Source organism: Rhinopithecus bieti, unplaced genomic scaffold, assembly GCF_001698545.2.
Source record: "Rhinopithecus bieti isolate Rb0 unplaced genomic scaffold, ASM169854v2 scaffold_17882, whole genome shotgun sequence".
In the NCBI taxonomy this organism is placed as follows: Eukaryota; Metazoa; Chordata; class Mammalia; order Primates; family Cercopithecidae; genus Rhinopithecus; species Rhinopithecus bieti.
In genome coordinates this window covers 2,956,574-2,967,546 of record NW_016809462.1, presented here as the reverse complement: position 1 = coordinate 2,967,546, position 10,973 = coordinate 2,956,574, and positions in this window count along the sequence as shown.

Genomic DNA, 10,973 nt, shown 5'->3' with positions numbered 1-10,973 from the left:
GAAGGAAGGAAGGAAGGAAGGAAGGAAGAAGAGAAGAGAAGAAAAAAATTCAGGTAAGTAAATAAATTGTGCTTTATCATATGCAGATTCAGAGCCTACCTATGTTCTGGTGGATCTGGTGATGCACATTATGTTATATAAGTGATTAGAAGAACAAAGTCACCAGCTTCATTCCTTATGATAAAAACCAAATAAAGCACGTTTTGTTTTCTTAAAAGACCCAGCCTTAGAATGAAATCAAGCTCTTGCTATAATCATCATGTCAATGGTGCTCTGTGTGGAACTAAAGGGTTAGTCAAAAAGCGTGTGTAGGTTTTTGTTTTGTCATTTTTAACTTTTCAATACTGTCAAGCTGAAGAGGAGAATGATAAGTACTTTTGTGCATGATTAAATAATGATTTATTTATTGACCACATGGAAGATAAAGAAACTTTGCAAAACATAGAATAGGAGATAATTCCCTTCTTAGTAAGGGTTTTAATTTTTGGATTCAAAAACCTAAATACCTATAGGAATCTGCCAAGTACGTAATACAAATAGGCTGGGTGTAAGAAAATCTCATTGCCAAATCATAATCACACCTTCTCCATTTCACTAAACTAAGTCATAAGCATATTACTTTATCCAGTTGTGTATAGAAAAGGGGATTATATTTTAAATTAGAAATCTTAACAATTGAAAATGGAAATGCTCATTTATGTTCATTTTAATTCTATAACATTTTAATTAGTGAAAGAAAACCTAATCTTTTGTTTTATTATTTACACATGTTAACGTCAGATCTTGTATTTTGTGCTGTACAAAATTTGCACTTGAATCTTTTAGCTGACGATAATGCATATTTTAATTAAGTCTTAAAATTGAAAAAAAAAACACTCTGTATAATAGAGTTATTTGAAAATAGTTAATAGAGGTATAACACTGCACAACAATGTTTTCTTTTTATTTTAGATTGTTTTTAAAATACTGACACTCCAACATCATCACACATAGTTATAAAAGTCTTTCCCAGTCTTATACAATGAATACATATGTAATTGTTCATTTACTTGATCAGTAGTTAAGAAAAAATATGTGATCGATATTACTTTGTTATTTTATAAACTGTTTTTGAAATTCAGATTTCAGTTCTACACATGTCATTCAGATTATTCATTCATTTACCAAATCAATGTTGAGCAGATATTTTGTCCCAAACATCATTCTACTCAGGTACTGAAGGTACCACGTGAATATGAAAATATTCTTGCTCTCACAAAACTTAAATTCTAATGAAGAAACCGAAATTGGAGATGATGAGTTGTAAAGAAAGGCCTCTTTAAAGGGATAACATTTAGGCTGATGAGTGAATGATAACCAAATGTTGATTGCATACATATATATGAGAATAGAAGTCCAATCTGAGGAGACAGCACATTTATTTCTACATAGAGGTGTGAGACTAAAACAATCAAAACTACATAGAGTTTTTCAATTTACAATAACACCAGAAAAGAGTGAATCACAACAGGACAATATGGAAAGTGTTGATAAAGGTTGTAATTTCAAACATAGAGGTCAGCACATTCTTTGCTGGTGAATCAAAGTGGGACTTTACTGTTAAGTAACATTATTACGGTAGAATCTTAGGAAAATTCCCCACATTCTGCTTGAGACATCTGATACTAACATACAATAATTTTTCCTACACTGTGGAACAGATGGGACAACATATTATTGCCAATTTTCTGAAGAAAATCGTGCTAAGGTCACATCACACTCTCTAGAAGATGGTTCACAGGTCTTTACTAAAGGAAGAATGCATATTTTTAGAGAACCAAAGGTTAAAATTCCTCTGGTTGGGAAGTCTCTTTGTTTGTGGTTTATTAGTGTGACTCCATAGATAGGTTGTATCTGCTTAGCCAAATAAGGCAAATTTTATTTGTCTGGGAAAACTAATAAAGCCCATTAGAATATGTGGCCATTTGCTGAAAGGCACTCAGTGTTTGTTCAGCAGATACTGAATGCCTAGTGAACTCGCCCTGGTTAGTTGACTGAAAAATACTAAACAGGTGAAAAAACTTGCTACCCTTAGATAGAGTAGAAAGTGAGGTAGGAGAATAGGGTCTGGAGACAGAATACCTAAGGCCAGTTTGTGCGGAGTCGCTAGAACTGGATCAGAGGGAAAACCCCACCTCTCCATGTCCAAGTAACAAAAGACCAGAAGCCACTTCCCCTACAAACCCCCACTTCACTGCCAACACAAATGTAAAGTGCCTATGACAGGCCGTAGGCCACTCCTTCAATTGCATAAGACATCAATTCACTCTGGCTTCTGAGTGGGTGGGCCACTCCTTTGCTTAGGCCTCTGATTGGTCGTGGGCCACTCCTTCATTTGCATAGGGTGACAACTCATCACGGCCTCCAGTTGATTGGGGCCAATTCACTTCAACCTCTAATTGGCCACAGGCCAAATCCTTCATTCACCTGGGGGTAACCAATAGGAAACCTCTAAAGAGTACTTAAACCTCAGAAAACTTTGCAACTGGGGCTCTTGAGCCACTTGCTCTAGCCACTCCCACCCTACTCCGGCTTCAATAAATCCCTGCTTTCACTGCTTTTTTGTTCCTTTTTTTGTGCATTTTATACAATTCTTTGTTCAACATGCCAAAAACCTGGACAACTCAACCTCAAGACCTTCCTTCCATTAACAGAAGTAATGTGGATAATATCTGGATATTATCTAGAATTACAATGAAATATTCCTCAACTACAAAGTTCTCTGAAATGTAGTGTTCATCCTACTGATGCACCCCGAGACAAGATTCCAGAAAGACCCAGATCTTGTAAACTGCACTAATGGGAGAAAATGTAATGGCCTCAGTGTGAGATCACTACTAGAAGAATGAAAAGGGGATATTTTTAAGCTCCTGTTCAGGTCAAAAATAAAGCAAAGGCAAGGGAACCAGTTAGAATCTCAGGAATGACCCTTCAGTGTAACACGGCAATGTAGTCATTTTTACAAAAATTGTTAAGACCATCCTGGCCAATATGGTGAAACCCCATCTCTACTAAAAATACAAAAATTAGCTGGGCATGGTGGCATGTGCTTGTAGTCCCAGCTATTTGGGAGGCTGAGGCAGGAAAATAGCTGGAACCCGGGAGTCAGAGGTTGCAGTGAGCCAAGATTGTGCCACTACACTCCAGACTGGCAACAGAGCGAGACTGTGCTTAAAAAAAAAAAAAGTATACGTACATGGAGAGCTTAGAAAATGCACATCACAAAAAAATAATATCATCGTTCCTGTGAGTCCTGACCAAATGCAACATCCTCCCTATTTAAAGGATAACATGATATATTATTTCATTAATGTATGCATAAGATGTAGTGTGACCTAACGGTTAATGTGTTAGTCCATTTTCACACACCTGATAAAGACATACCTGACACTGCACAATTTACAAAAGAGAGGTTTAATTGGACTTACAGTTCCACATGGCTAGGGAAACCTCACAATCATGACTGAAGACAAGGAGAAGCAAGTCATGTCTTACAAGTGGATGGCAGCAGGCAAAGAGAGAGATTGAGCAGGGAAACTCCCCATTACAATACCGTCAAATCTCCTGAGACTTATTCACTATCACGAGAACAGCAGGGCAGGAAAGACCTGTCCCCATGATTCAATTACCTCCCAGCAACTTTCTCCCACAACACGTGGGAGTTCAAGATGAGATTTGGGTAGGAACACAGTCAGCGCATATCAGTTAAGATGCTGAATTCTAGTATTAACCATTTGAAATTAAAATTCTGTTCATTTACCTATTGACTGTGTGACTTTTTGAGAGTAGGTATTTAAACTTTCCCTGGCTTAGTTTCTAAATCTGAAAATTAAAAATAGCATTTACCTCTTACAGCTGTTGGGTAGAAGATTCAAAAAATTTAAATATGTAATGTGCTTAAAGTGTGTCCAGAATATTGTAAGCACTCACTACATTATTAGGAAGAGGAGCTGGAAAGGGCATGGTGCGAGAAGAAGGTGATCTTTCCCTGAAGCCTAGCAGGGTCCAATGGGGCTTCTGTCTGAAATTGTACCATCTGAAATTAGTCTGGGATGTTCAGTTACTTCTTCTCCTCTCAACATTCAACTGCTTATCTCTCTGCCAGCTGAAGCCTGGGTTTTATATGGGCACAGGATGGTGGGGGGTGGGGAGGTGGGCAGGATAGGTCAAAAAAGTAACATTTGAGCAGAAAAACAGGGATAACTGTTCTTATTTATGGCCGTGTTTTCCAGGCTTGAGGGTGGGGCCCTTGCCAGGGAACTGGCCTTTTCTACTCAGTATTTCCCTGCCTCCTGTTCATATTATAATGATTAAATTGTTTGCAGTATTTGATGCTGTAGAAACAGTAAGGAGGGATTTTTACCTTCACTTTAAATGCCCATGGGAGAAATTCTTTATGATTTTATGACGTTTGATATCCTGCAGCCAGTGACCACCAGGAATTCACCAGTAGTTCATCAGTTGGGTTTGTCAGTTTTTTTATTAATGTGCTGGAGAGAACTACAGGGCATCTCAGGAAAGGTGTGTTAAAAGAGGCTTAATACATGGTTTGGATTTGTACCAGGGGATTTGGAGGACAATTTAAGAAAATGTCAGTTTGTTCTGGATTGGGTGTTGTCAAAAGCAAGGGCAGTTCTCATTGGTTGTGGATAAATACATGTTTGATAACAGTCGTCCTAATGAGTATGGAGTGGTATCATATTGTGGTTTGGATTTACGCTTTCCTAATGATTAGTGATGTCAGGCATCTGTTTATGTGCTTATTTGCCATTGTATATCTTCTTGAAAAAAATGTTTATTTTGGTTCTTTGTTCATTTCTGAATAGTGATATGATTTGGCTTTGTGTCCCCCTCCCGCTCCCCCACATCTCGAATTATAATCCCCAAGTGTTGGAGTAGGGGCCTGGTGGGAGGTGATTGTATCATAGGGGTATACGTTCCCCTTGCTGTTCTTGTGATAGCGAGTGAGTTCTCACAAGATGTGGTTGTTTGAAAATATGTGGCACTGTCCACTTCACTCGCTGTCTCCCTCCTGCTCCACCATGGTAAGACGTGCTTGCTTCGCCTTCACCTTCTGCAATGATTGTAAGTTTCCTGAGGCCTCCCATTCATGCTTCGTATTAAGCCTGTGGAACTGTGAGTCGATTAAACTTGTTTTATTCGTAAATTACCCAGTCTCCAGTAGTTCTTTAAAGCAGTGTGAGAACAGACTAATACAAATAGATGATTTGTTTTTTAGTTGTTAAGCCATACAAGGTTTTTATATATTCTAGATATCAACTCCTTGTCAGATATATGATTTGCAAAAGTTTCTCTTATCATGTGGCTGGCTTTTTTACTCTGTTGATAATGTGCTTTTATTTGAAAGTTTTTAGTTTTGGTGAGATCCATCTCCCCTTTTTTTTTTTTTTTTTTCCTTTCATAGTCTGTGCTTTTGGTGTGATATTCAAAAAATCATTTCCAGAAAGCTATTTATTTCAGGCCATAATAGTCATTCTAGTCCCCCTACTGAATTATCTTCTTTATAGTTATTTGATTGGTTATCTTGGAGTTCCTATTTAGATGATCACTGTAGACAGTCAGTTCTTTTTCAACATTTATCATTGATTTTTTTTCTTTCCTTTCTGCACTTGATAAAGTCGAGGGATTTTCAAGCTAAATTATTGGAAACCTTATTTTATCTTAATAAATTTTTGAAATTTACATTTGATTTTGGCAGGATTTGCATAAAGCTGAAGGGTATGGAGCAGATCCTAAATGTATTATACATAATGTCAGTGCAGTTTCAGAGAGGAAAGCAAAAATATATTGAGAAATAAAGGAGAAAGATTAGTTACATAATTTAGGTGATAATAAGGAGCATGCCAATAAGAAATGAGAGTTTAGGTGACAATATATTATAATGTTGCAAATAGAGATAGAAAAATGCTTGTCTTTTGGGGGCCATCAATGTTTATAAGAATGATAGATGAGAAGAGAGTAATCTCAAGTATTTCTACAATTTATTGTACCAGGTATTATAGTGCCCAAACTGCCTAGAGTTTCCAGACAGTATCTAGCCTGGTTGCAGAGAGGTGGTAAAGACTGACAATGGTATTACGTACTTCTGTGATAGTGGCAGTGGTGTGGTGCTGATGAGTGAGGCAGCTGGTTCTTTGCTTTCTGAGAAACCTTAGAGAAATGATCTAGAAAATGAACTTATTCATCTAGCTATATCTATTAATACTTTCATAGCTAAACAATACCTCAGTACATGCAGTGAAGAAAAAGTTTAATCACTGAAAATAGTTGAGAATAAGAAGTGAAAAACTCTGCTAATCACCACCACAATGCCACCTTATGGCATTGTCCCAATTCTCACTTCAGAGCTAAGAACACCAAGCAAGTTGTGGTATATCTTTCCAGAGTTTTAAAAATGAATTTTAGAATCCATATGTACATAAACAGATATAGTAATTTAGCTTACTTTCTACCTACTTGAAATCACACTCTGCATACTGTTCAGAAATCTTTGTTCCATCTAATAATGTATCACAGATGTATCTTCCTATTTCAAATTGTATCTCTAATTTATTTGTTCTATAATATAGTTATAATAATTTATCCAGTCTTTTCTGGTTGAACATTTATATCATTTCAAACTTTATATTTTATGCATATGTTAATGATCCCATTAATATATCTTTGTACATATTTAGAGGATAGATATATCTAAATTTAGAAATAATTATTGAATGAGTATACAGATTTTCATATAAAACATAATATATCCTTTGAAAAAAGATTGTATACATTTATAATATTGACTTTTGAAATTTAATTAATCAATTAAAGTCAAAGTTAATGCTGTGTTTCCTTTCTATTATGTGAGATCTCATTTACTTATTTTAAAAATCTGTGTGATTGTTTTACAATTTTAGTATACTTTTAAAATTGCATTAACCTTTTGGTTACGTAGTAACATGTTACCATTAGAATACTATATTCATGCATTATGAGGAAAACAGCATTAGTGAAAGGAAGCATAGCCTTTGGAGTCATATGGCTCTGCCTACATTCCAGTCCCACTTTCATGCTTTGCCACTTGTCTGATCTGGGTAAATAACTTAATCTTATGAAGCTTTAGGTTTTTACTCTGTGAAACAGAATGAGTAATGCAAACCTAAAATTTCATACCAGAATTCACCAGAAAAATGTTTAATCTCATCAATTATATTTACAAGTGGCTGAAGTCATTAATTTACTTAATTTAAATAATATCAGTATTTTTTAATCTGGAATAAAAACAAGATCTGTGCATTCAAGGAGCCCTTGATGAAATATTCAATTTTTTGTTAAAATAGAATTTATTTTTTGTTTCTATAGGTTTTGGGGAACAGGTGGTATTTGGTTACATAAATAAGTTATTTAGTGGTGATTTCTGAGATTTGGGTGCACCCATCACCCAAGCAGTGTAAATTGTACCAAACGTGTAGTCTTTTATCCCTCACCCTCTACCCACCCTTTCTCCTGGTCCCCAAAGTCCATTGTATTACTCTTATGCCTTTACATCCTCATAGTTTAACTCCCACATATGAGTGAGAACATACAGTGTTAGTTTTTCATTCCTGAGTTACTTACCTTAGAATAATCATCTCCAAATCCATTCAGAGTTGTTGCAAAGGCCATTATTTTGTTCTTTTATATGGCTGAGTAGTATTTCATGGTGTGTATATATACCACGTATATATAGTTGTGATATATATATTACATTTTCTTTATACACTAATTGATTGATGGACATTTGGGCTGGTTCTCTATTTTTGCAATTGCATATTGTGCTGCTATGAATATGTGTGTGCAAATATTCCTTTTTTATTATATAATGACTTCTTTTCCTCTGGGTAGAGACCTAGTAGTAGGATTGCTAAATCAAATGTTAGATCTACTTTTAGATTTTTAAAAAATCTCCACACTGTTTTCCATAGTGGTTGTACTAGTTTACATTCCCATCAATAGTGTGAAAGATCTCCCTTTTCACTGCATCCATGACAACATCTACTATTTTTTATTTTTTGATTATGGCCATTATTGCAGGAGTAAGGTGCTATCGCATTGTGGTTTGGATTTGCATTTCCCTGATAATTACTGATGTTCAGTCTTTTTTCCATATGCTCATTGGCTATTTGTATATCTTCTTTTGAAAATTGTCTATTTATGTTCTTAGCCCATTTTATTGATGAGAATTTTGTTTTCTTGCTGATATGTTTGAGTTCCTTGCAGGTTCTGGATATTAGTCCTTTGTAGGATGTATAGATTGTGAAGATTTTCTCCCACTCTGTGGGGTGTCTGTTTACTCTGCTGATTTTTTTTTTTTTTTTTTTTTTTTTTTTTTTTTTTTTTTTTTTTTTTTTTTTGGCTGTGCAGAAGCTTTTTAGTTTAATTAGGTCCCATTTACTTATTTTCACTTTTGTTCCATTTCCTTTTGAGTTCTTGGTCATGAAGTCTTTGTCTAAACCAATGTCTAGAAGGGTTTTTTAAGTCCTTGATTCATCTTGAGTTGATTTTTGTAGAAAGTGAGAGATGAGGATTCAGTTTCATTCTGCTACATGTGGCTCGTGAATTATCCCAGGACCATTTGTTGAATAGGGTGTATTCCCCCCACCTTATGTTTTTGTTTACTTTGTCAAAGATCCATTGACTGTAAGTATTTGGGTTTATTTCTGAGTTCTTTATTCTGTTTCATTGTTCTATGTACCTATTTTTATACCAGAACCATGCTGTTTTGGTGACTACGGCCTTGTAGCGTAGTTTAAAGTTGGGTAATGTGATGCTTCCATTCAAGGCTACTATGAATATCTTTGCATGCATACACTAGAAAACCTAGAGGAGATGGATAAATCCTTGGAAATATACAACCCTCTTAGATTAAACCAGGATGAAATAGAAACTCTGAACTGACCAGTAACAATCAGTAAAATTGAAATGGTAATTTAAAAATTGCCCACAACAAAAAAGTCCAGGATTAGATAGATCCACAGCTGAATTCTATCAGACAATCAAGGAAGAATTGGTACCAATCTTATTGACACTATTCCACAAGATAGAGAAAGAGGGAATTCTCCCTCAATCTTTCTATGAAGCCCATATCACCCTAGTACCAAAATCAGGAAAGGACATAGCGAGAAAGAAAACTACAGACAGATATCTCTGATGAATATAGATGCAAAAATCCTTAATAAAATACTAGCTAACTGAATCCAACAGCATATCAAAGATACAATCCACCATGATCAAGTGAGTTTAATACAAATGATACATGGATGGTTTAACATATGCAAGTCAATAAATGTGATATACCACATAAACAGAATTAAAAACAAAAATTATAAGATCATCTCAGTAGATGCAGGAAAAGCATTTGACAAAATCCAGCAGCCTCTATGTTTAAAACTTTCTGCAAAATCAGCATAGAAGGGAGATACCTTCAGGTAATAAAAGTCATCTATGACACACCCACCCACAGCCAACATAATACTGAATGGGGAAAAGTTGAAAGCATTTCCCCTGATATGTGGAAAAAGATAAGAATGCCCACTCTCACCACTTCTGTTCAACGTAGTACTGGATGTCCTAGCCAGTGCAATCAAACAGAAACAATTAAAGGGCATCCAAATCAGTAAAGAAGAAGTCAAACTGTGGCTTTTCACTAGGTATGTAATCTTATACCTAGAACATACTAAAGACTCCTCCAAAAAGCTCCTAGAACTGATACATGAATTCAACAAAGTTTCAGGATACAAAATTAATGTACATGATCAGTAACTCTGCTATACACCAACGGTGACCAGTCTAATGATCAAATCAAGAATTCAACCCCTTTTACAATAGCTGCAAAAAAATTAAAATACTTAAGAATATATCTAATCAAGGACATGAAAGACCTCTACAAATGAAACTACAAAACACTACTGAAAGAAACCGTGACACAAACAAATGAAAACATATCTCATGCAGATGGTTGGGTAGAATTCATACTGTTAAAATGACCACACTGCCAAAAACAGTCTACAAATCAGTGCAATTCCCATCAAAATACCACCATCATTCTTCACAGAACTAGAAAAAACAAGCCTACAATTCATGTAGAACAAAAAAGAGCCTTTATAACCAAAGCAAGACTAAGCAAAAATAATAAAATTGAAAATTTTAACAAAGTACCCATAGAATTCTGAGCTTTAAGCAACAAGTTTATTAATGTGCTGTATAAGATATACTCAGATATGGCCGGGAGCAGTGACTGATTCCTATAATCCCAGCACTTTGGGAGGCTGAGGTGGATGGATCACCTGAGGTCAGAGGTTCAAGGCCAGCCTGGCCAACATGGTGAAAATGCAAAATTACTACTAAAAATACAAAAATTTGCTGGTTGTGGTGGTGGATGCCTGTAATTCCAGATACTCAAGATGCTGAGGCAGGAGAATCACTTGAACCTGGGAGGTGGAGGTTGCAGTGAGCCAATATGACTCCACTGCACTCCAGCTTGGGCAACAAGAGTGAAACTCCGTCTAAAAAAACAAATACACACACACACACACACACACACACACACACACACATACACTCAGATATTTGTTCAGATATATTTGCATTTTAGCTGTTATTAGTTTTTTTGGAATTGTAATTGTGTCTACTGAAGAACAGAACCTATAAATAGTAGAATATATAGAAATCAAAGTCATATTTTTGAACATCTAATATATTATACCTTCTGTTTCATTAAAGAAGATTAGTTGGTGAATAAGGGAAAATGGAGAAAAATAATGTGACATGCATATGGATAAATTTTGTTAGTTTTGATAAACTTTTGAAAGCACTTTTATTGGAAATGTTTATTTCATATTTATTCATGAATCCATGTACACAAATCCTATACCAGTGCTCTTGAGCATATA